Source organism: Globicephala melas, chromosome 3, assembly GCF_963455315.2.
Source record: "Globicephala melas chromosome 3, mGloMel1.2, whole genome shotgun sequence".
Taxonomy (NCBI): domain Eukaryota; kingdom Metazoa; phylum Chordata; class Mammalia; order Artiodactyla; family Delphinidae; genus Globicephala; species Globicephala melas.
In genome coordinates, this window is record NC_083316.1 from 113,096,363 (window position 1) to 113,123,359 (window position 26,997).

The 26,997-nt window shown below is 43.3% G+C and overlaps 1 protein-coding gene and 1 pseudogene across 1 annotated transcript in view; both read right to left on the reverse strand.

The window, feature by feature from the left end:
• TRPC7 (transient receptor potential cation channel subfamily C member 7) overlaps positions 1 to 26,997 on the reverse strand; it is a 141,905-nt gene that overhangs the window by 94,541 nt on the left and 20,367 nt on the right. The window lies entirely within an intron of this gene.
• On the reverse strand, positions 1,867 to 26,638 carry LOC115859998 (small ribosomal subunit protein eS4-like; annotated as a pseudogene).

Consider the following 26,997-nt stretch of genomic DNA (forward strand, 5'->3'; position numbering starts at 1 on the left):
TGTGCCCAGTCCTTTGAATTCTCCTGTCTGTTGACACTCATTGCCTTAGTGATCCTGTCTAAGATCATTAGATATCATCCATATGCTGAGGACTTCAAATTTTATGTCTTTAGCTCGGCCTTCTCTCCTGAACTTGAGTCAAATATATCCAATTACCATCTTGGTATTTCCACTTGGATGCCAAATAGGCATTTCAAACTTAATGAAACTAACTCTGGACCTGGTCTTCTCCACCTTGTTAGTATTCCCCAACTTCTCAGTTGTCCAGGACAAAAAATCTTGCATTTATCCTTGATTCCTCTCTTCTTCTCAAAACAGACATATAATTTAGTAGCAGATCCTACCAGCTCTACCTTCTAAAAAAATATATCTATCTATCTATCTATCTATATATAAAAGATCTGACCTCTTTTCACCAATTCTACTATTTCTACCTTGGTCTAAGCCATCATCATTTCTTGCTTGGACTAACCAAGAGACTCTTAACTGGCCTCCCTGATTCTATGATTCTGTCCTGGTCTTCTATAGTCTATTCTCCATACATCAGTCAGACATTTAGGAAAAGTAGTCAGGTCATGGCACTGGTCTGCTCAAACCCTCCAGTGGCTCCCCATCCACTCAGAGTAAAAGTGGATTCATTATACTGTCCTATAAGGACATACATTATCTAGCCTCTCCATTCTCTCACTGATTTCATTTCCTGCGGTTTTCTCCCTCCCTCAGTCCACTCCAGCCACGCTGACCCCCCTGCTATTCTTCAAACACACTTGGCATGGACTAGACCTTTGTACTAGTTATTCTCTTTACTTGGAATGCTCTTTCGCCAGGTATCTACATGAACAACTTTTTTAACTCCTTCAAGTCTTCGCTCAAATGTCACTTTCTCAGAAGACTTCCTTGACTGTCTTTAAAAAATTGTAACCCTTCTCCATTTGCAATCACCCTTTCCTGCTTTTTTTCTTCATAGTACTTATGACTATATGACGTCCATACATGTTATTTAATTATTGTCCATATCTTTCACTAGAATGTAAGCTTCTCGAGGGCAGGAATCATTGCTGTTTTGTTCACAGATATATCATTAGAGCCTAGGATATTTCCTGGAACATGATAGGCACTCAGTAAATGCTTGTTGAGTCTATTGGAGCAGTGTACTTGTCTAAGATGACATAGCGACTGAGTGGTAGAGCCAAGATTCAAGACAGGTCGGTATGACCCAAATCCTGTGCTCTTCCCTCTCACCATGTTTCCTCCTCTTGGTGAGCAGCGTGTTCCCTTCTACTTAGCACACTTAAAACTAGAGACTTAATTGGGGCTGACTCTCAACTAACTTGGAGAAATAAAGGGTGGGCTGGGATATGGATATTTGAACACCCAGCAGATTCTGTAGTGTAGTAGATGAGTGCACAGGTTTTGAAGTCAGAAAGACCTGGAGTTTGAACTTCTTTTTTTACTACTTGTCAGTTGTGGGAAATAGAACAAGCCATGTAACTCTTCTGCATCTCAGTTTTTAATCTGTAATACTATACATACCGTATAATGATTGGGAGAATCAATACCAAAACAATGTAAAATACTTAGTGTAGTTAACAGGAAATAACACAAATAACAAAATAAATAAAAACCTAAATAAATATTGATAATAAAAATAAAGCCTGTAAATGGTAATTTTAATTAGTTACCACCTTATTTTGACCACTGATTTCAAACTCTAGACCTCTTGCTTTCTGTGGTTTTTAGTTACTGGACTGGGAGCAAGACTGGCCCTTGGAGAGGAGAACACAAAATGCTGGAGAAACCCTTGATTCTTCTCTCTCTCTCTCACTCATGTCTAATCCATATATTAAAAATATACTCTGAATTTGTTCACTTTTCTTCATCTCTGGTGATCACATCAGCCCTTCCCAGGGTAGCACCGCCAGTTACCACATGCAGGTTATCAGTATTGAACTTGATTAAATCTGTAATCTTGCCCGTCCCCAAATCAGTCTGAATGATGTTCACCTTGATGAGATCAGAGTAGTGGGTAGTGTCAGCATCACGGCTTACCAAATGAGAGATCTCTTTTTGTACCCACAAAGATCTTTCTCGTTTTGCACAACTTACACTTGGCCTCTTTAGGAATAATACAGTGAACAACAAAGTGACCCTTGGTGTGATAGTCAGATGGAAATTTTCTCTAGTCTTGTCAATACTGATGATATCCAGAAACCCAGCAGAGTAGGTTATATCAGTGTGGACCTTGCCATCCATCTCAGTGAATTGCTCTATGCACATCTTCTTTACTTAATCTCCTGTTAGGGCATACTCAAGTCTCTTCTTAAAGAAAGTGACAAGGGACCACCATTCTTAGCTTGTGGGGACTGCTGGATGGACACAGAGTTAGCAGACAAGTCAGTTTGTCCAGATTAAGGGCTTTGAAGCTGCTACATGCTGCAGTGCTTCTTGGGACCGTGAGCTGTAGCTGTGCTGGGCATGGAACAAAGAGGCCCTAGAGTTTTGCCTTTTCCAGAATGCCATATAAGTGGAGTCGTATAGTATATAATCTTTTGAGACTGGCTTCTTTCACTCAGTATAATTCCTTTGAGATTCATCCATATTGTTGTGTGTGTTAATAGTTCATTTCTTTTTACTTCACATCTACTGCATGCACGTATCAGTTTGTTTATTCGTTCACTCATTGAAGGATTTGGTTATTCCCAGTTTTTGACAATTATGACTGAAGTTTCTATAAACATTCATGTACAGGTTCTTGTGTGAAGATAAGTTTTTAGTTCTCCAGGGTAAATATCTAAGTGTGGGATTGCTGAGTATATAGCAAGTATATGTTTAATTTTAGAAGAGCTGCCAATTACCACCAACCAATTATGAGAGTTCTGGCTGCTCCATGTTCTCTCCACAGTCAATTTATTTTCTGTGTTGTGGTATCTCATTGTGGTTTTGATTTGCATCCCCTAATGGCTAATGATATTGAGCATCTTTTTATGTGCTTATTTGCCATCTTTGTATCTTTTTGATGAAGTGTCTGTTCAAATCCTTTGTTAGTTTTTTTAAAAAACTGAGTTTCTTATTATTGAGTTTTGAGAGTTCTTATATATATTCTGGATATAATTCCTTTGTAAGAGATAGGGTTTGTAAATATTTTCTCTCAGTCTATGGCTTATCTTTTCATTCTCTTAACAGTATCATTCAAAAAATAGAAGTTTTAAATTTTGATGATGTCCAAATTTATCACTTTTTATTTTATGATTATGCTTTTGGTGTCATAAGCTAAGAAATCTTTTTTAACACAGGGTCTCAGATGTGTCCTCCTGTGTTTTTGTTTTCTGTTTTTGACATTTAGGCTGAGTTTTTAAGAAATGATTACAATAAAAGTTTTCTAAGCATTGTAGTATTTCATTAAATGGTTACAGTTACCTTATAAAGCTGATAGTATAATATTATTCCCAAATAAGAGGAGGACAGAGAATTGATCATTGGATATAGCAACTTGGAGGTCATTGGTCACCTTGATGGGAGCAGTTTTGAGTGGAGGGTGTGACTGGTGAGGATTAAAGAATGGGAAGAGAGAGAAGAATTGAAGCCAGTAATACAGACAGAGAGGAGTTTTATTAAACAGGAAGGCAGAGAAATGGATAAGTAGCTGGTGTGAGAAGTGGAGTCAAGAGAAGCTTTCTCTTTTCTTCTCTCTCACTCTTCCTCCCTTCCTTCTTTCCCTCCTTCTCCTTATGGGAGAAACCATAATATTTTTTATGTTGATGGGAATTTTCCAGTAGATAATTATGCTGGTCATTGTATATGATATCAGTATATCATTGTATGAATCCAGTAATTCAACAGTGTATATGACAGAAGATTAGGTATAGTGTATAAATAGAGGAATGAATTTGGATAGAATCACATATGGTTTATCTGTGGTGGGAGGGAAGGTCAAGTATGTGAGTGAGGATGCTAGTAGATGGATGCATTGGTGGTAGGACTCTGTAGACATTTTCTTTCTATTGTTTCAATTTTTTTTCTAGTGAAATAGAAAGAAAAATTATCAGCTGAGAATAAGAATTGGGGAGAAAGTGATGGAAGTTTGAAGAGAGGAGGTCTGAAATAGATTTTAGGGAGATTTAAGAGTGAATTGATGAAGGAGACAGGATATTATTGCTGAAGAACAGTAAGAGCCCATTTGAAATTCATGGTTAGAAATTTAAAATGAGACCAGCTAATGTGGTTGATTCTCTGTAACCACATTCACCTCCCTGGGTGCCAGCAGACAATTAGATTTTACCAGGATTGTATTTTTTTGCCAAAAGATAGAAGAAATCAAGAGAGAGGCAGTGGAACTGAGCTTTATGTGGGGAAGATTGTAATGATAGTCCATGGAATTGAGGCTGGTATGAAGGGAGACAGGACTTCCAGGGGAGAAGGAATGTAGAAAGACCCAACTATATGTTGTCTACAAGAAACCCACTTTAAACATAAAGTTGGTGGTTTCCTACAAAATGAAATATACTTTTACCATATGATCCAACAGTCGTGCTCCTTGGTATTTACCCAAAGGAGCTGAAAACTATGTCTACACAAAAACTTGCATACGGATGTTTATAGCAGCTTTATTTGTAATTGCCAAAATTTGGAAGCAAGCAAGATGTCCTTCAGTAGGTGAATGGATAAATAAACTGTGGTACATCCAGACAGTGGAATATTACTCAGTGCTAAAAAGAAGTGAACTATCAAGCCATTAAAAGACATGGGGGAGCCTTAAATGCATATAACTAAGTGAAAGAAGCCAATTTAAAAGGCTAAAAAATACTGTGTGATTCCAACTATATGACATTCTGGAAAAGGCCAAACTATGGAGATAGTAAAAAGATCACAGTGGCCAGGGGTTGGGGAGTGAGAAGGATGAATAGGTGAACATAGAGGGTTTTTAGGGCAGTGAAACTACTCTGCATGATACCACAATGGTACATATATGTCATTATGCATTTGCCCACATTCACAGAATGTATAAAACCTGGAGTGAACCTTAATATAAAGTATGGACTTTGGCTGCTAATGATGTGTCAGTGTAGGTTCATCAGTTGTAACAAGTGTTCCACTCTGATGGGGGATGCTGATAATGGGGGAGGCTATGCGTGTGTGAGGGCAGGGAGCATATAGTAACACTCTGTACCTTCTGCTTGATATTGCTGTGAACCTAAAACGGCTCTAAAATATAAGGTCTATTGAAAAAAAGATGGTTAGATTAGTGAGTTGGAAGTCTTGGGGGTGGGCAAAAGATTGACAGAGTTGGGATATTAGAGGGAGATATAAAAATATGAGCTAGTAGTCAGAGATTATGGCGAGTTTGCATTGATTGATCATGACAGGTATAGGCTCAGGTAGGCTCATCGTGACTAAAGTAAGACCACTGGAGGAGATGAGCTCATAAAACTGAGTCAGGGCGTTAAAAGGATGGTCTATGTATATATTAGCGTATCAAGAATTTAAATAGCAGTAACTAAAACCATGGAGAAATGACAGGGATTGACCCATTGTTGCAGATTCCAATGATATGGAATTATGGGTGACATAGTCTGATGAAATACGGTTCAGAACTCAGTGTGCTTAGGGGGGAGAGAAGGAGAAAGGTCTGGAAGTCATAAGGAACAGCAAGAGAGATATGTGCTCCCTCCCCCCCTTCTCTAGGCCCAGTGGTATGAGGACTGTGAGAGGAAAGCCAGCCCCCCGCCTGGGGGGACTTCAGGGGAAGTGTGTCCTTAGGGGAGCCTGTCTGCAGAAAGAGCAAGACACATCTCTAAGAGGAGGGGGCAATGACACGGGGGGTTTTGCTGAGGGGAGACTATGCTTTTTGGAGGGTGAAGTAGGAGCGTATCTGGAGATGAAGAAGCGGGGTGTGAGGACAGAGCGGGGCATGCGAGGAGCCTTGTGGAGAATCAAGTGCAGGTTCTGAGGGGTTACCTGGGAGGCAGCAATGACATAAGGGAGTTTAAGACAATTACTGCAATTATATTGTGAGGATTTCGTGAGGTAAAGCAGGTGAAGTGCGTGGCATGTGTTGGGCACGTAGGTCTGGATCAGTACAGTTTAGCCAAGAAAGGACTTCAGAGCCTCATCCTGCCCTCCAGCCCTCCCTTCTGCACATCTCCCACTCAGCTGATGGATGAGAAAACTGAATGTTAAGATTTAACACACATGGCTGAATCCTTATTAATTGTAACTGGAGTCACTGAAATAATTAATGGATGTGAAATGCAGGGTAAGAACCTGAGCCTAGTGCTCATTATTGCAGATGAAAATTGAAGAGTTTCAGTCCATGTTTTAGCTTTCATGCATACACTTGATTGTTTCATTAACCTTCACCATATAAATAAGCCCGGGCTCCGGAGGATCATAAAAGGCAAATATCCTTCAGCATTTAATTTCCATTTAGGAGCTCAGATCCAAGAAAGGTGGTTCAAGTCCAGCACATGAATCAGCTAGCCAGCATTTCTTGCCTTGGCTTTCCCAGGGGGATTTACACAGCCCCTAGGTCCTCAGAATCCAGGGTTCTGACCCCAGGGTGGGGTGGGTAGGGCTGGCTCCCTGCTCCAGTGACCCTCTCAAAGGCGTGACTCTCAAACTCTGACACTGGTTACTCCCTCCCTCCTTGACTTTATTATCTGTTCTCTGCAGGAGCCCTCCCCTTATTCATCCTAGACTTACTCCCTGCATTTCCTAATGGGTTCTCTGTGTCCTAACTGTTTCAGAATTTGGGAAGGGTGATTGTGTATGAGCCATTGGTGATCTTAGAATTTCTTGGGACGGGGCTGATCAGTCTTTGCATGAGGGAGATGACTGGGTGATTAGTGTTTGGTTGGGCTCTAGAATCAGAGCGTCCGAGTTCAAATCCCAGCTCTGCTGCATACTGTCTTTGTGTTTGCGTGTATAACTTAAGCTTCCTCTGTGTTCTAGCTTAATCTGTATAATGGGAGTTATACTGTTTTCTGCCTCATGGAGTTGTTGTAAACTAAATAAGATAATCCACAAAAGTTGCTTAACACAATATGTGACAAGTATCAGGCAATATTAAGATACATGTGGCTTGTAGGTTAGCAGAGAGTGTAAACATGGAAAATTTGTCTTTCAGGGTGTTGGTCTTCAAGTGCCTTTTCTAACAAAGCAGACACACCCATTGTTGGATTTAATTTCGCAGCTTCACCTGTGTCAGTCCTCAGGTGGAAGGTGCAGGTAGCAGGACGGAAGCTTGGAGCAGGGCATTGGAGCAGAGTCCTTGATAATTCACAGTGAAGGTGCAGGCCCCTGGGTGCTGAGCTGAATCTGCAGGTGACTGCACCGCCTTTCTTAGCCAGGCAGTGTTGACAGTGTCTCTGTTGACACTTTGGCTTCCATCCTGATTTTTGGTTTACTTAACTGGCAGCTACTGACACCGTTAAGGGGCTCCTTAAGCCATCACCATGACGCTGTGAAGTCCCAGAAGTCATGGATTGCTCTGCTTGTTGGTTTTATAACAAGTCCCCTCTGATGGATTCAGACGCTTGCCTAAGGAGAATAGAGGCTGTCTTTCAAGGAAACAGATGAGCAACTCGAGTATTTTATTCTAATTCAGCAGGTATATTTGAGCACCCACTGTGTGCCAGGCACTGGGGATAGAAACCTAAATAAAATACAATCCTTGCCTCTGAGGAACTCAGGGTCTTGCTAGAGAGAATGACAAGTGACTAGGTAAGGACCACAGGGTGACATAAGTGTCTTGGGATATGCCACCCAACTACAAATATGGGGGACTTCTAAGAGGAGGCAGAGTGTGAGCCCTGAGGATGGGTAGAAGCTAACAGGGGTGAGGCAGGTGTGGGGAGGAGAGTGACAGGGAATGGACGTTCCAGGAAGAGGGGCTGGCAAGTGCAAAGGCCCAGAGGCCAGAGAACGTTCACCAACGGGTGGACTGTGATGGGTATCAGCTACTTTACCCACAGATGGTTACGCATAGGTTATGCACATTATCCAGCGTTTTACATAACTTCTCATAATTAAATAAACACGAACACGCTCATGTATCCAGAGAGGAATTCACATACACTCTGCACATCCTTATCCAGATTAAAGATGCTGCTTGGTTCTCATTTGCTGAGCTCCCAGAAGAGCCCTTCCTCAGCTTTCTGCTTTTTCAGCTGGAACCACAGGGAACAGACACAGGAAGGCAGGTCTGCCTGTGTGAACCTTGCCCCACCCCAGCGCTTCCCAGCTCCAGGCCTCCCTGGAGGCTCCAGGGCTCTCTTCCCTCGCTCTGCACACTCTCTGTCTTTGTCTTCTATCTCCTTCTCCTTTCCCTTTCTCTCTCTTTCTCACACATCACTCTGTCAACCACAGGTCAGTGCTCCATGGTAGAGGGATTGCTCAAAGCTGTGACTCAGGAAATTAGCCAGGAGGTGTGAGTTGAAAGAGAAGGAGGGACCCTCAGGAAGCTCCATGGTTCGCTTACATAGAAGCAGCCCCACCTTTCCCCTGCCTTCCTGTCCTACCCCCGCATGGGGTCGACCTAAGCATGATCGGTTGGTCTCTGTACCCATTAGAATGGGAGGCAGTATTAAAGCATATGACTCTTACAGTTTTTGCTCCTGCGGTGTTATTTATTGAATGTTTACTATGTGCCAGACCCTGGGCTGAATGCTTTACATATTTAGCTCATTGCATTCTCATGACAAACTAGGAAGTAGATACAGTTATCATTCCTCTTTATAGAAAGGGGAACTGAGGCCCAGAGACTTCAGTGCAGCTGGGATTTGAACTTGAGTGTGGCTGACTCCAAATTCCATAATACTAACACTGGGAAGTGCTCATCTGATAAAAATACCAGCTGCTCTGGCACGTGCTCTAAAACCCTGAGCGCGACCCTGAAGGGGCAGGTTCAGGGTCCTTCCTGGTGAAGAGGAAGAGAGAGATGAGGGCCTGTTGCTAAGAGTCAAAGGTGCTGAAACCGTGTGAGGCAATACCCTGTGTATCCACACCCAGGGGCAGGCCGGGAGTAAGACTGGCTGAGCCCAGAGAGCTGAGTTTGCCCCGCGCTCTAAGTTACCAGCAGGTGAGTTGGCATCAGAATGTTGGGGGAAGCCATCCCTAATGGGATGTGCCATTCCTGTTGCTCCTAAGGCCCTAAGCCTCTTATTTAAATGCCAGTCTGTCCACTCCCCCCACATCCTTTTCAGTCTTATGACTTTCACCAAGGGGCCATCCACCTCTATTCTGTAACAGGTCCCCCTCCCCCATGCAGGACCACTGTCTTCATGGTGAGAAGTTATGGGAATGGGTGGGAAGCAGAGGGTCTGCAGAATTTCCCCCTGCGGTGGCTGGGACACCTTGCAGCTCACTCCTCAGATACACAGAGAAACTGAGAGTGGCGGGATGAGGCTGCATTGCTTTTGCCATCTGAATTCCAAAGTGGGCAGCACGGTGACTGCTGTCCATGGTGCACTGGCTTTTAGCAAGCATGATTTTCGGGTCTGTTTACTGTGTTGGAGCTGAGGCATACTGTATAGCTGCAGAGTGATGCTGAGTTAACAACTCTCTGTTCCTCGATCCTTCCAAAGCTTTCGTCCACAAGCACACCTAAGCCACTTTGGTCCGTGGATTGGTTCATAAAAGAACTCATGTATTCATTTATTTATTCATTTAATCAACAGAAATGAATAGCGCATTTACCCCATGCCGAGCACTGTGCTAGCACCCTGGAGATAAATGAGGAGCAAGGCAGGCATGGTCTCTGCCCATTAGACCTGCGTTTCTTTACATTCAGCCTCATAGTAATTCCTGGAAAAACATTACCTTCCAAATAAACCCCGTTGGCAAGCAGTAGAAACAGTAAGAGTCTGTTAGATGGAAAGCTTGAGTGCTTTCCAGTAATCCATCCTTACAAAATGTTCCAGCCAGTTCAGCCTGTGCTTACTGTGCTTTCTGTGTCCTAGAAGCTGTGCCCAGCTCTGGAGATGCAAGGAGAAGTGAGATGTGGTCACTGCCTACCCATGGTGAGACTAGACGTAACTCAGTTGTTCTAATATTATATGGCAGTGCTGGCCGCTCACTCAACAAATAGTCATTGAGTTCCCACCCTGTTCCAGGCACTGTTCTCAATCTTTGAATACAGCCATAAGCAAAACAGACTCCCTGCCCTCGTGGAGCTTATGTTTTACTGGGGGCCTGGGGACTTCAGGTTTCTGTTTTACATTGGTGGTTAGGCAGGAACTCCCTGAAGAGGTGATTTTGTACAGAGAGTTGGTGAAGGAGGGAGCTATCTATGTAGATATATATGAGGAAGGAGCACTCCAGACAGAGGGTCACCGGTACAAAGAGGGAGAAGAGTGCAAAGCAGAAGAGGGAGAGCATCTGGTGTTTCTGAGGACCAGCGAGGAGGCCAACTACTGGGGCAGAGTGGGTGAAGAGGAGAACGAGGGAAGAGGTGAGGCCAGAGCAACTGCAGGAGACAGATGGCCAAAGCCCTAAGAGGCACTTGTAGCACTGTGGCTTTTTCTCTGGTGAGATAGGGAGTCACTGGAGGGTTTCAAGAAGTGGCGTTAGCAGGATCTTCTGGTGTATGCTTGAAGGGAATCACCCTGGCTGTTGGGATGGGATGAATTGTAAGGGGCAAGAGCAGAAGCCTGAAGACCCAGTAAGAGGTTGTTGCAATTATCCAAGGGAGAGATGAAGGTGGCCTGGACCAGAAAAGTAAGTGCTCAAGGGGGAGAGAAGTATACAATTCTAGATGTCTTTGAAGGATAGAGCCAAGAGGATTTATTGATGGATTGGACATCAAGAAAAAGGAAGAGAAGAGTTAAGGATGAATGAGGTTTTTGGACCAAGCAACTGGAAAGATAGTTACCATTTATGACATGAGCACTGTGTTAGATGAGCTCTTTGTTTAGCAGATGTTTCCTTCCTCCTTCCCCATCTCCTTGAGACGAGCGCACTTCCTTCCCCATTGGTAGGGAACTTGGTCATGGACTTGCTTTAGTTCATGAAATTACAGTGTGTGACCCTTAAACTTAGGGCTTAAGAGGCATCATGTATTTTCCTTTGTCTCTGTGGGAGTTCTGACCTCTGCCCTTGGAGTGCCCTTGGTTTCCACTGTCCATGCAGCCTGGATCCCAGAATAAGACATGTAGAGCAGCCTCCTCCTCTGACCCAAAGACTTGTGAACCTGACAATAAATGTTGACATGTAGACTGCTGCGTTTTGGGGTGGTTTGTTACACAACATCATTGTGGCAATAACTGACTGATAAAGGGACAGAAGTAGGCTGAGTGCTTCGGGACATCATCATCAAAGATGGGCTCTTAGCCCTGCCTGGGTATTCAGGGAAGTTGCCCTGGAGAAAATAAGTTGTGACTGGATCTTGAAGGATAAATCAGAGTTACTGAGTTCAAGAAGTGGAGGAAGTGTATTCCAAGTTGAGGACATAGCATAAACAAAAGCACAAAAAACATGCTATATGAATATACAGGAAACTATGCAAGTAGAGGCACAGGGCAGCAGAAGATGAGTCTGGGGAAGTAGACAGGACCATGGAGGGCCATGGAAGGTTTTGTCCTCCATGATAATAAGCTTGAACTTCATTCCACAGGTAGTGGGGACGCACCAAAGCTTTTTAAGTGGGAGGAAGACACGGTCTGATTTGCACTTCAGTGGGATCCTTCTGGCCCTATGTGGACAGAGGAGGACAGCTTCACCTGTGTGGTGGAAGCTCTTGTGATCATCTGATCAAGAAGAGTGGTGGTAAGGATGTAGGGATGAAAATGGATTGGGGATATATTTTAAGTTTTAGTACCAGCAGGATTTAAGGTACAGAAGGAAAACAAGAACTCAGTATGTGGTGTGCTTTGGATGTCAAACGCTGGAAGGAAATTAGTATCTGATGGGATTATAACATGGTAGTATCTGATGGGATTATAGGTGAATTTTCTTTTTCTTATAAACAGTTTCATTTTCTACATTAATTGCACATTTACCAACATAAGCAAAAAAATTTGAGTGAAATTGTAATGTTTAAACCTGCCTGTTTTCCTTTGGGTGAATTTGCTAAACCCTTAAATCTCAGTGTTGGAGAGGAGTATTCACCCTTGGTGCTGTCTTGGCCAGGACTGCAGTCTTGTCTATTTGATATCTAATAACTTTGTTGTTTTTAAACATCAAATTAAAAGGAGATCGAAAATGAGATTCAGAGCAAATTTGACCTATGCATCTTATTTGTACTTACTGTATATTGTGAAAACATTTCAGAGAAACACTAATTTAGAATTGGCATTAGCAGATAACATACCTTCCAGAGGATTATGTCATGATTCACCTGATTATAGATTCAGAATAGTAAATGTTCAGGAAACTTTTTTTAAAGAGTAATTATAGCACAGCATATGTATAGAAGTAATTTTTTAAAAATTTACTTGTGATTGCTGAAAAATGCTATTGATTAAGAGGGGCTAATGACTAGATGGCAAGGTAGGAATTAAAAAAATGTAGAGCCCTGCTAATTATAAAACAAAACCCCAAAACCAAATTAGGCACATCAGTACTTATGATTTCTCTGATCAAAAGAGCATACACCGTTCTTTTCACCTCAGTGCCTTTGTCCGTTGTGTTCCCAAGTCTGGACTGATGCTCCTCTTTACTTCCTCTAAGAACCTCTACTCTTCTTAAGACCAGGCGGAAGGTAACTCCAGGATTGCTTTCCTGATATCCCTGGGGAAATCCACTGTTTCACGCTTGGGCACCCACTGCATTTTATTCTTAGGGTCCAGTAGACCTGTCAAAGTGCTCTCTGTATTTTTGACACGTTCATACTTGACTAATTCATTCATTTGTATATCTCAGCCCAGGGCGTGCCACATTATAGGACTTGATAAATGTTGCATAAAATGACCATACATATACTCTGATTCAAGAATTTTATTTATGGGAAGCTGAGGCACAAGCAAGTGCTGGTGTGTGGCTACCAGGGAACAGATCTAGGAGGTGCGAATGGGGGTCTATTCTTGGCTCTCAGAGATGGTCTTGGAGCCAGACTTGCCTGTTCAAGGCTCATTATCTTGTGCATAGCAAACTGCACTGACTTTCTAAAAGTCCCGGAAGACACAGGTAAAAGATGAGTAAGTGATTGCATTTAAATAAGTTCAAATCTAATCAGGAAAATAAGATTCTAGTTTTTTGACTGATTTCTCCAAAGAATGACTTAATAACACTTGGAAGTAGGACTTAAAGCTGTTTTGTAAAAATATAAAAAGAGAGAGACCAAGGCTTTGATATGCTTTCATTTCTCTCTACAGCTTCCATTGTTACCTATGTGCTGATGAGTCCCAGGTTTTTACCTCCAACCCCAACCTGTATTCTAAGGAGCAGATTTCAATATCCAACTGCCAAGTGGTCGTCTACACTGGTAAGTCCCGCACACACTTCAAACTCCGCATGCCCCAAGCTGAACACATGGGTCTTCCAAACATCCAGACCCGATGTTCTGCTTTCTGCTTCAGGAAATAGAGTCCCCATCCACTCAGCCTCCTGAGGTAGAAGTCCTGGGTTCATCTTTGTCTCTGCCAATTAGTTACCAGGATCTATGGATTCTGATCTAAACAATCTCCACTGTCTGAGCCCTACTGCCCACACTCACAGTCGTGATCTTAATTCAAGTCCTTAGAATTTGGTCTCTAGGCTTTTGAATTAGCCTCCTGATCGGACTGTTTACCGACAACAGTTCCTTCTACCCTGATGCCAAACCACTATCCCCTTGGTTAAAAAGCTACAGGATAAAATCCATGCATCTTTATTACCATGTTTCAATATACTTCCCTAAGATTAGCCCCCTTCCCTTAAACCCATCCAGCTGCACCTGTCCACCAAGAACACTGGGCCGTTCACGCCTCTGCACATGGTATTTGTCTGCCTTTATGTCTTTCTTTCCCTTCTCCATTTGCCAAACTCATCCTTCAAGAACCACTTCAGAATATCATCTTTCCCAGGAATCCTTATCTCACATCACCAGGCAGTTTGCTGCGCTCTTCTTCGTGTTCTCATAGCATATTGCTCCTACTCTACTATGTTCTGTTTATCCCTCAACACTCCAGTCTCTCCCATTGCTTTGAGGACAGAGTTCAGGTCTCTTCCACACTTGTAGACCTAGTACCTAGTACAGTATCTGGCACACAGAAAGAAGACCACCATTTGCTGAAAACCATTTAACCATTCTCAGTCCGTTTCCTCAACTGTAAAATGGGAATAATCATCTCTTCTTAAATCTCAACTTAGATGTTGTTTATGAAAATGCCCTGTAGAAATGAGAAGCAGAAAGGCCTAGAGAAGTGGGGACTCAACAAGGGATTGTTAGTAAAAGTACCTGGTCTTATGCATGAGGAAGATGAGCTGCAGAGAAGTAAAGTGACTGAGCCAAGGTCACAAGTCAGTTCCTGGTGGAGCCCCGGGTCTCCTCACTCAGCGCCCCCCATGCTAGCATTGCCCCCGAGGATCGTCTTTTATGGTGGCAAATCACCTGTGTGACATATGCTGTGCCCTGGGCAGAGTATGACCACAAGGCTCCAAGCTATTTGGTTCCCTCAAGTAGTCTCTGAAATCTGACTACCGTGAGCACATGCCTCACATATTTGCTTTACGTAAAGAAAAGATCCAACCCTGTGTTTAAAATCTGCTTTCTACTTTTGTAATCTTAGAGGGAATACCATTTGGGGAAATAAACTCTTGCTCCTAGTTTTTTTAAGCCAAATTAAAACATATTTTCCACATTTCCTGGCTCTCATCTCCATGCTTACATTAAAAATATCAGGTTTAAGCACATAAAAAATCAAGTTTCTGATGTGCTGCGGGAAGGTATTAGGTGAATTCTTTGGAGAATAAACTTTAAGCAAAATTAATAATCACCAGAAAAGAGAACTTGTCATCAGAAAGATTCTTGAGCTACTGCTTTCAAAGTATATGTAGGAGAAGCTGGAGAGAGCTATTAACTCAACAGGCAAAGCCCTGGTCTTCAACATGTATCAGTAAAAGGCGTGCTATCCTTCCCCAAAATGCAAACATGAATTCTGATGCCCCAGGTCCAAGCACCTGTATTACTGTAAATGGAAGTGTATTGTATTTCCAGGATGTGTGTGTGTGGGTGAAGAGAGGAAGAGAGAGAGAAGCTTAGCATCTCAGCATGGCCCTTCTTAATGTTCAAAGCACTTATCCATCAGTAATTAGTAAACCTGCTCTGTAGCCCAGAAAAACAGGTCATTATTATTAATTTCACACTGTAGGTATGGGAGATGGAAAGAACATCATAATATGAAAGATAATCATGCTACCAAGCATTTGGGGAGTGCTTTTCTGTTTGAGAATTGATAGTATTTAGAAAATTTTAGCCTCAGTCATTCTTACATCACTGTAATTTTAGGACTAGGTACACAAGATTAGTTTCCTTATTTTTCCTGGGCCTTATACCATTCTGCATCTGCGGTGACCAGAGCCTGTACTCCAACTCCTCCAGGCTCCTGGGGTCGGCAAGAGTGCAGACGGTACCATACCACCTGATCTGTCTTACTGAGAGCTGATGGAAAAGTCCATGGCCTCCTAGTGCTAAGGTAATACACGTTTTGAAAGGAAGCCTGTGCCAGGATATTAAAAGAGTGTTTATTATCCCTACACTGTGTTTGAGTGTATAACACTTACGGTAGGTACTGATCACATAGTTTATAAATGAGAAAGAAAGAGAGAGAGAGAGACACTAGTTCATCAATGCCTAGCGAGATTTCTGAACAATGGAAACTTTTTTCCCTTTGCAATCAAATGCAGTTCTCTCCGTTTTCCTAATTGGTACTAAATGGAACTCTACCTGGAATCCAAGAGCTGCTATGGTATTTTCCAGCTTCTTACAATTCATGGGCTTGAAGGGTAGCAGAATCTGCCACCCTAAAATGGGCTGATTTGTCATAAGGATTCTTCTCAGCTAAAGGCAATTAAGAAGAAGCAGATACAAGAAAAGCTCTCTGCCCTCTCCTACTTGGCTAAAAGCAGAGCATAAATTTGTAAAGGGTGTCCCTCCTCCGCTCTCTAACAAGGAAAGCAGATGTTAATCACCAGAGACTAGACCCTTACCAGCCCAGAGACAGCACCAGAGGTATCTACGCAACAACCTTGTTAAAACTAGCTCTCATCTGCCATTAGTTTCCCCATATATTTACCTTCCCACAATTTGATGCCCCTAGAAGCTCAGAGTTCTTTTCTGTTGTCTTGTCATGTGTCTAAAAATTTATCCTTTTGTTACGATGTTATATAAGCCCAAGTTCTAACTACCCCTTTGAGTTACTCATCTCTGAGTTCTCTCATCTGTTTGCATGATACACTTGAAAAAACAGCAAATGCAGAGAGAGGCTTTCTCTGAATGCCCCTTTTCTGCCTCAAGACAGATCCTCCAGAAGGAACTTGATGGCCATAAATCCCTTCCCTGGGAGCTTCTTGAACCAGGGAAGATGGGCTCTTGTCACAGGAGAGGAGGTACTATACCCAGACAGACTTTGTCACAAACTATCATACCTCCCATCTATTCTTCTACGCGCCCATTCGTGTTTCCTAAAATTCATTTACTCTCCCCTAAAAGGCCTGCACCCCTGCCCCCATCCTCCATACCTTTCCCTATTAGATGGTATTTAATCCTGAGTTCTAAGCCGCTTCAGAGAGTTACTCATTTTTCCCTGGGTATTTCTCATGTATACACAAGGTATATGTGCTTCTCTGTACTTGTGTTTGTTTTTCTTTTGTTAGTCTTTATCACAGGGGTCTCAGCTCTGCACTCAGAAAGGTGGAGGGAAAATTCCTCCCCTACACAGGCAAATCTGTCTCTCCCTGGGCACGACTCAGAAACCCTTCTTCACATGGCCCTTCCTTAGTCCCTGGGGCCCAGCTTCACCTCATACTGGTCCACAGGAGTTCTGTGATGGGGCTCAGAGGTTTAGTTTTCATGAGTACGTGTAGGCACTCTCAAAATCATCAAAATGACATGAAGATTATTTTAAGTTAAAAACATCTGAACAAACAGTAACTAAACTTCTTTTGCTAACTTGAGGAGAGCCTCCCAAAAATACAGTTGCCATAAATCCCCTCTGTGGAGGGGCTGGGGGCGTGGTTTACAGCCAGAAAGGAGACTGACCACCTGGATGAGAACAAACTTCACGAACTCTCAAGCCTTCCCTTTGTATCCCTAAAAGCCCATGTGTTTCCTAAACATCCTGTTTTTCCTTAAACCCTTTTCTCCTCTTCCTTACCCTGCTAGGTTGGTATATAAACCCCTGTCTTTAGCTGTTTAGGGAGCCACTGCTTTTATGCACTTCTGTGTGCCTGTGAATAAACTCGGTCTTTTCTCCCGTTAATCTGTCTTTTGTTAGTCAATTCACAGGCCCCCAACCATGGCAACCTAAGATGGTAGTGGAAAAGTTTTCCTCAGGACACATGACACTAACATTTTCTAGGAACTGTTATTTGTAATGTGTTGATATCACATGGGGGAATGCCACAATATTCGGTGTAAATACATTAAATACATTGAAGTGGGTGCTTTTCTTGGGGCTGAGGGAGAATAGGGGGTAAAGTATGAAGGGAAACAAAAATATGATAGTAATGATCCATCAAGTAGTTGTAGTATTAATTCAATTTTTGTACCTGGGGGTAGAGGGAGCACTAGGAGCAAACGCGGGCATCTCGCTGCTGCAGCCTCTCCCGTTGCGGAGCACAGGCTCCGGACGCGCAGGCTCAGCGGCCATGGCTCATGGGCCCAGCCGCTCCGCGGCATGTGGGATCTTCCCGGACCGGGGCACGAACCCGTGTCCCCTGCATCGGCAGGCGGACTCTCAACCACTGCGCCACCAGGGAAGCCCAATGCTGACGTTTTTGTTCCCTCTACTTTTCTATATTCTCTAAAAGTTTTCTAATCCGTGTGTTTTATTTTCATTATCCCCAAACCCAACACTTGAAAATGTTTTTCTCCTACTGGATAGGGGTCGTGGCCCATTACTGTCTCCCCTATTGCTTCTGTCAGCTACCTCCCACTTCTTAGCCACCCTGCCGCTCCTAGACACACACACGCACACACACACACACGTACACACAACCGACACACACGCACAAACGCGCACACACATACACACACACGTACACGCACACGTACACAGACGCACACACACACGTACACACACGTACACAGACGCACACACACACGTACACACATGGAGACACATACACACATGTACACGCTCACACACGTGCACACGTACAAGCACACACGTACATGCACACGTAAAGATGCACACACGCGCACACACGTACGTGCACACGTACACAGACACACACACGTGCACACACACGGAGACACACACGTACACACACACACACACACACACACACACACACACACAGTCTTTTACAGAATTAGCCTGTCTCAGCTTGTGCCTTGGTCAGTAGAACGCATCAGTAGTCTCTGTCCTTTCTTCCAGAACGACCTCCTAGTTTTAGGACTGTTTTTGGTTCCCAGAATAACTGACCTTTACACTTTTATCCTGCCCTGCTCTGTGGGTCTGCCTAGATTCCTGGTGTCAGCCTTCCTCAGTTTCTCAACCTGCTGCTACCTATTGTATAGGGTTGAGTAGTGTCCCCGCCGAATTCACATCCTTCCTAGAACTCCAGAATGGTACCTTATTTGGAAATAGGTTTTGCAGGCATAATTAGTTGAAACAAAGTCCTACTGGGATAGAGTGAGCCCTTAATCCAAAATGACTGGTCCTTTTAAGAATGTCCTTACAAGAAGACGGCAAGAGACAAACACACAGGGAGATCACTATGTGGCAACAAAGGCAGAGATTGGAGTGACGTATCTATAGGCAAAGGATTGCCAAGGAAGCACGTATCCTACCCTGGAGCCTTCAGAGCCAGCATGGCCCTGGTAACACCTTGATTTTGGACTTCTGGCCTCCAGCAGTATGAGAAAATAAATTTCTGTTGTTTTAAGTCACCACATTTGTGGTACTTTGTTTCAGCAGCCCTAGGAAATTAATATATCCACCTAGACTCAACTGGGATTTCACCAAAGAGGATTCTGGGTACCCAGAAGAGCCTCATCTGCCTGCAGTATCCTCCTGGTCTGGTATTCTCAACATCCAGAGTCTTGGAGGAAGACGAGGGAGCGGTCTCCTTTGTGCCTTTATTTGTGATAAAATGAGCTCCAGTTGAACACAAATCAGAGATGAGATTAGGTATTTTCCTCTACTTTAATGTAAACTTTATGGGCCATGCAGCAAGCACAGGGAGAAAGATGTCTTGAGAATCTGCAAAAGCGCAGTGGAAAGATTGAAATCTAGTGGAAAACTTTTTATACTGGGGTTATCACTTCTGAACCCACTTTCCGATACCTTTCTGCTGGTGGTGCTATGCCGTGAATAGTTTGGCCAAGCCTGGGGCACACCCTTCTGTACCTCCAAAGTTCAAGGTAGAAAATCAGAATCCTCATCACTGTCCTGCCCTCCTGCTACTCCACTGGGCTTCCACCTTGGAGAAGAAATAAAGAACTGGCTCTGTGCTCCCTCCCCTCCCTGTGTCTCTCTGGAGAGCACTGAGAGGCCCTAGGGACAGAAGAAGTTCCTGGGAACTCCTAGATAAGACAGCTGTCCTGGAAACAGCCAGGAGCCGTCTCCTTCTCTGACTGTGCTGTCACTCCAACTGCAGTGAGTCACCTGCTGGTTGAGATGTGCTGGTCCTTCTGCCACTCCCCCCGCCCCCTTCCTGGGAGGACTGCCCCTTCCTACAGCAGTTGTCCAACTCCTGCCAGTCTTGTCCCCTCCCAGCCACTTAGTACCCTAGGCAGAGTGGATCTTCCCAAGCTGAGTCACTCACTCACCTGCTGAAACCTTCAGATAGCTCCCCATTCACCCTACAGTGAATTCCAACTTCTTACCGAGGCTGCCAAGGGGTAAGGCCACGGCTGAGTGGTTCTTTAGCACCTCTGTCACCTGTCACCTCTTCTGTTTACTCCCTATGATAGGGAGCTAGTCACAGTTCTCTACACAGGCCTCTCTTTTCCCTCTCTTCACTAGGCTTTTTCACGTGCAGTTGCTGTGCCTGGAACCATCTTTCCCATTCCCTGCTGTCTAGCTGTCTCATACCCTCCATTTTCATTTCAATGTTGTCATCTCTGAGAAATCGTTCAACACATGCACACACTCACACAGAGTCAGCTGTCCCAGTAAGTCAGTGCGTTTAAAATTGCTCTTCTACTGCTTAGCACTCAGCATGATTTGTAAAGCTATTTGTGTGATTATATGAAGAACGCCTGTCTCCCCCACTAGACTGTAAGGTCCTGAGGGCAGGAACTTATCTTTTCATCATTTCATCCCAGCACCCAGCCCAGAGCCTGGCTCATACTAGAGGCTTAATTAAGTATTTTTTGCATGAATGCTGAATTTTCAGATAGCTCTGTAACTAGGGTCCATCCAGTTTTGATATTCTACAGGTCTACAGACCATATTTCCATCCACCCTCCTGACATATATTTTCCACATTTAATCTACATGTGAATTTGCTGCTAGTAAAACACATGCCTCCCTGTTGTTGGTATATTATGATTAATTTATATATAGAACTGTAACTTTTTTTCAGGGAAAAACTCTACATTTTCATCATTTCCTTTTGATATAATTTGTGCTACTACTCATTGCCTGATATCCTCTAAGAACTGCCTCCATTTTCTCCATATCTCTGATATTTCAGACTGATAGTTGCACTTGTATAGGAAATGATTTTTTCTCAGTTTTTTTGTGTGTAGTGATGAATCTTTAACACAGAGATATTTTTCAAAAAATAATCTCCGTCTGTACTTGGCAGGAGCTCAGCTTGCCCATTTTCTCCCTCCCCCTCTTTGCAGCCTCTGTCTTTCCTGCCCATGTTCCTTCTTTTCACAGCAATATTTTAGCAGCACGCCAGCCTTCTTCAGTTTCAGTGGTCTGCATTTTTCCAATTGGAGAATACTCCCTTGACGTATTGTTAATCATGGAGCTCATACGTACAGCTTGTACTTTTTCTTATTCTGGAAATATCTTTGGGATTGGGGAGGAATTAGCAGAAATCAGGAAGACCCTCTGAACAGAGGAGGTGTTGAAATTTAAGTTGTGTTTATTGGGAAGAAAAGTTGTGGTGCTGAAAATCCAGTGGGCTTTGGGGAACAAAAAGGGATCCCCACTGCGATCTCTGGGGAAAATTATGTACTTACTATGGGTCAGGTCCTCTTCAAAGAGTTTTATATTCTTCATCTCATTTAATCCTCACCAACACCCTCAGAGGTCATTATTCATTAATTCACTCACTGACTCATTTTTTACTGAACTAATATTTACTGAGTACCTAATATGTGCCAGGACATTCTGGAGGTTGAATAGGATGAGGCATTGAAAGCTCATAACAATGGGGTGAATCGAGATGTCATTTACAGAGATTAGGGGTAAGGGCAAGTGTTTGGGTGGGGAAAACAAACATTCCATTTCCCACACTTTGCAGTTCTTTCCTAACACTTGTTCCCTCCCCCATCTCCATTTTTCAAATAAGAAAACAAACTTCCAACAGATGCCCAAGATTGTATGGTTGCTAGGAGAAGACTCTGAACTGGAACCCAGGTCATTCTGCTTCTGGAGCCAAGCTCTGTGCTTTCGATTCCATAGCCTTGAGAAAATGAATCATGGCTGCACTGGGTGCTCACCCAAAGCCTGTCCCCTGTCCTTGTCCTCGTCTAGCATAGTGGCCTCCTTTTTCCCATCTGAATACCTGTCACCCAACTTACACTGTCTCCCTGTATTTTAGAGGCTAATACTCTTGGCATAAAGAGTAGAAGAGGAAAAATCATTTAAGGCATTAGTTGTGACCCAATGAAAAACTGTCATTAAAGGACACATTAATTAGCTCATTTTCCTGTGATGACTCATTAATGAATGCTCTGGTGAAAGTGCTCCTCCAGACACTTAGGTAGAAAAATAGAAAAAGAGAAAGCTAACGTGGGCAGAATCACCTGTCTCTTCTCCTGGGATAAGCCAGTCCCTGGATCTTTCTCTCAGGTATGGAGACCAGCGCACATGCTCTGGCCGCATTTTACCTGTGCGTGCTTAGTGGGGGGGCTGTCCCATTATAGCTCATCACCTGACATCTGTGATCTATCTCTTCTGTGCTTACATTCTGCATCCTCAGATGCTCAAGCAGAGGGATTGGGTGACACAGTCAGATCCCTGAGGGTCTTTTGGATGGTATATAAACGAGTGCTTTGAGGAGGTTTCTGCCTGATTCTCTTAAACAACAGCAAAAACAACTTGCTTTTAAGACCTGTAGCCTTCACAGCTTAAAAATATTTTCCCAAAGGAAAAGGAAACAATTTTCAAGTCATTTCCTGCATATTAAGCAGGCATTTGTTTATACTACCAGCCAAGCTTTCAGACTTCAAGGAAGTGTATTTTCCCAGGATGTTGGTCTATAAAATTTAAAAATCCTAAAAATATTCAAAGCATATGAGAAACAGGTGCAAACACAGATTCCTCCGGAGGCTGGGGGCAATGGGCTTGTTCAGCTTTCAGTACTGCCCGAGGCCCAGAGAGGGCTTTGCTCAAGCTTCATGGCTCCAGACTCCAGGGTTCAGATGTGTTCCACAATACAAAGTCACTCCTTCACCTTCTCCCCTTCTCTTCCCTTTTCCATTTTGATAAGTTTGCAAGCAAATTGCAAACTGTCATCTCAACATCTTTACCTTCACAATGGGATCTCACTAGAGATCGTAGCAGGTGGCAAATTGGTCCGATTTATCATTATTTGCATTTTTAATTTGTGGTATTTTAGGCCCAGAGAGTTTTTTATGGGTCTTAAAATGGCAACAGAAACCTTGATACATAATTCATTATCTGTTTTTCGTAATGCATGTAGTTAACAACCCATCGACAAACAGAAAAATCATCAGCACTTCAAGCAAGATGAAGTTATAGCTTTAGCTTCCTTTCCCCCCTACTCTTCCCCTCTGTGGTCTCTAAGAATAAATTGCTTGTATCTGAAGCACAGTCTGCAGCCGCCATGCTGATGTGTTGTCAACAGGAAAAGCCTTCTTAGTTGCAGCTTATTATTCAGAATGACCAAATCTTAAATAACTAAGGCAAAGTGTTTGTTGGGCTTCCACAGTTTCTTGACTTGGGAACACTGGGTACTTTTTCAATTTAAGCAAAAGGTGAGAAAGCAAGAGGAATACCTCCAATCCTGATCCTGCTTTCTCTTTCCTTCCAAACCCCTAAACCTCCCTCTACAGTATTCCTTTGTCATACTTTCCTTCCCCATCCCCTCCCCACTCCCACCAGACATTGCTGTTGGCATAACTCTAAGTTGGAAGAAAGAGAAATCCTTTTGAAACACATCTGTAATCCTTTTGAAATAACAGCTCCACAGATAAACAATACACCTAGACAGGATGCCCAGGAATTTGACTGAGAAGATACCAGCAAAATAAAGGGGACCTTGAGCAATTTTATCAGAAGGATGATCAGTGAAGAAAACCATGCAGGCTAATTCAAGAGAAATGTAAAGACCTTATTGTGTTCATGGTGGCAGAGCTGTAACTCAACTGAGATAGGCAGATTCCTTATTTTTCCAGGCTACTCCAGGCACCTCTACACAGAAAGCCCGTTCCATCAGGATGAAACACCTCTGAAAAGTCTATCCGATAGAGTTTCCCTTCCTTTGTCTCCTACTGTGTAGACAAATCAGTTAACCAAAATGCCATTTGTGGGCAGTGCTCCAAGATGAAACGTGTTCTGTTCTGTGTGGGCAAGACCAGGAAAACACTCTCTGCCCTCCAGGAGTTGAGTGGTCATTGACACCAGACGGTGCAGCATATGATTGGTCTTCAGTTATTTAACGTGTGTTAGTTTTCAACCACCTTGTAATCTTTAGAGCTTCCTCATTTCACCAGGTCCATCACATACCTCTGTTAAATCCATAGTTGTTGGAAGAGTTTAAATCATAGATAAAAGTAATCACTTGCTTCATCAGTGATACGATTATCCTTCCAGGATTTCCTTTATTCAAGGATTTATGGAGTGCTTACTAGATTACCGGGCACCATTCATGGCATTAGGGAGGCCTCACTGCCACGTCAAGTTTTAATATCTTTGTAGACCCAAGAAGATTAGAGAGACGTAAGAAAATATGTGCATAATTTCCACACTACAAATAATGGCTTGCTAGCAGGCACCTGACTCCAGCCAGAATTTACTGGAGACCTTGACATTGGCTCTACTTATTGCTAATGACTAAACTTTCTTCTGGTGGTAAATTAAAAAGACTCTAAAAACAATAGCTTGGGGCTTCCCTGGTGGCGCAGTGGTTGAGAATCTGCTAATGCAGGGGACACGGGTTCGAGCCCTGGTCTGGGAGGATCCCACATGCCGCGGAGCAACTAGGCCCATGAGCCACAAGTACTGAGCCTGCACGTTTGGAGCCCGTGCTCCACAACAAGAGAGGCCGCGACAGTGAGAGGCCCACGCACCGCGATGAGGAGTGGCCCCCGCTCACCGCAACTAGAGAAAGCCCTCGCACAGAAACGAAGACCCAACACAGCAAAGATAAAGAAATAAATTAATAAACTCCTACCCCCAACATCATCTTTAAAAAACACACAAACAAAAAAACCCGATAGCTTGGGCAACTGAATCCAGGTTTTCCTGCATGATATTTTCTAGTCAGGAAGAGTCACTCCCAGAATGAGTGTTTTAGAGGATCTGGAGGACGACTTATGACACCTCCAGTGAGAACCTCATAGCCTTTTTATACAGTTGGTGGCATTGGGTCATCTCCGTACCACATGGCTGCACTCATCAGTGTGTAGTCCCTCTAAAGCAGAACAGACTCCTGGAGAGTCCATTTTAGAGCACATCACTTGCTCTTTATTCTTTCATTGCAGTTCGACTTCCCTCTTGCTAATAAGCTGCTCTTTTCTCTGGGAAGATTTATAATGTCAGGAGTGCACATGTAAGGACAGTTTAATAAATAATAAAGTTCTAAAGGAAGGCTTATGTTAATTTATAATGCACCATTTGTCGACAATCTGAAAGACATTATTTCAAACAAAGGTAACTAGGGGGATGTTAATAGCCAGCAAATGTGTTTATGCTAACTCTTATTCATTGCATTGTAGAAAAGATTTGTCATTATGTTAGTCATGTTCTTAATTGTACATAATTTTCATAATTTACTTTTTTTTTTTTTTTTTTTTGCGGTATGCAGGCCTCTCACTGTTGTGGCCTCTCCCGCTGCGGAGCACAGGCTCTGCATGCGCAGGCTCAGTGGCTATGGCTCATGGGCCCAGCCGCTCCGCGGCATGTGGGATCTTCCCAGACCGGGGCACGAACCCGTGTCCCCTGCATCGGCAGGTGAACTCTCAACCACTGCGCCACCAGGGAAGCCCCATAATTTACTTTTTAAATCAAAATATCATAGTAGATGCTTTCAACAAACTTCCAGTTTTAGATTATTATATATACTAAAATATGCCAGACTTTGGGTTTTAGTAAAGAAAACAAATGGCTCAGATGTACTTCCAAATGTTAGTCTAGCATCATTTTATTTAGTAAGGCTGGCATGCTCCCAGATTCCAGATAAATAGAGAATTGGGCAATTATCCAGATAATCTGATCCAAAAAACATTTTTTTGCTTGAATTGTTTTTTTCTTGGGCAGAAATATCTAAGTTAATTGGCTTAGCCATTTCTTTTATATGCTTGTGCATATTCAGTCTGAAGCCTAGGGAACAGGCAAAATTCCACTAAGCTTCCTTGGGACATCACTGGACTTATTGCTGGTAGGTGGAGTTTATTGTACAGAAACAAGGAAATGAGAGGCAATAGCCACATTCCTTGGGAGCTTCTTTGGTTAATCTCTACATCTACATCCACCAATTTTTCTAGATGAGGCTATGAATGTTACAGGGTTTATGGAAGTGGCTCCAGTTCAGTAGATGGATCCAAGGTAAGGGGACAGATGGAGTGAAATTAGTTTAATTACAGGATTTTTCATCTCTTCATCATTTGCAGTGCCCTGCAGCTTCCTGTAAGCCTGGTTCTTCAGTGCCTGGCCCTGGGTGATCCCATTCCTACAGAGAGGCTTCAATGGCCTCATGCATGCACAACTAAATTGTCCCCCTCTTCAGTCTCAGTGTCTCACACTCCAAATCCTCTAATTCATGTTACCTACCAGTCAAGTAAATTTCCAAAACCCTAGCTTTCATTTTAGTCTCCAAATCACAAACTTTCAGGGGCTCTCCATTTCTAAGAGGATAATATCCAAACTGCTCAGCTTGACATGCAGGGCCCTCTGAGGTCTGCCCACTCATCTTTTCAGCTTTCCTTCTGGTGCCCCTACAGGAAGTCTTTATTGTAGTCACATGGAGTATCTCATCAGTCCGCTGCCTGCTGTGGGCCATTCTGGACCTCACCTTCACTTGCCTCCTCTGAATGCCTACATCTCTCTTCCCACTGATTCAGTTCCTTCTGCTCATTAAAGCCTAGCCCAATTCTGTTTCCTCCTTTGAGATCTTCCTGAACAGGATGGTCCATGAGGCCTCCTTTGCTGTGAGTTGGTACCAATCCTTCGCCACCTAATTGTGTCCCATGCAGGGGCAACTCTTGCCCTGACATCTTATTTGGACAATGAACTCCTTTCCTGCCGGTGACATCTTGTGTCAGCCCAACATGTGAAACCTTTTTGCATGCTTCATGGCATCATAGGCTCTGACTGAATGGCAGGATGAGAAATTATGAGCCCAGTTGTATTTTCTACTCTTTCAGCCACACCGTCTGCAGTGGAAGGTATCTTTCAGATAGAGACAAGTGAAACTCTGAGAAGCCCAATGTATGAACAAGGCCTCTGGCTCACAACTTCCCAGAATGGCTAAGAGCTGGCTCTGGGGTCTGAG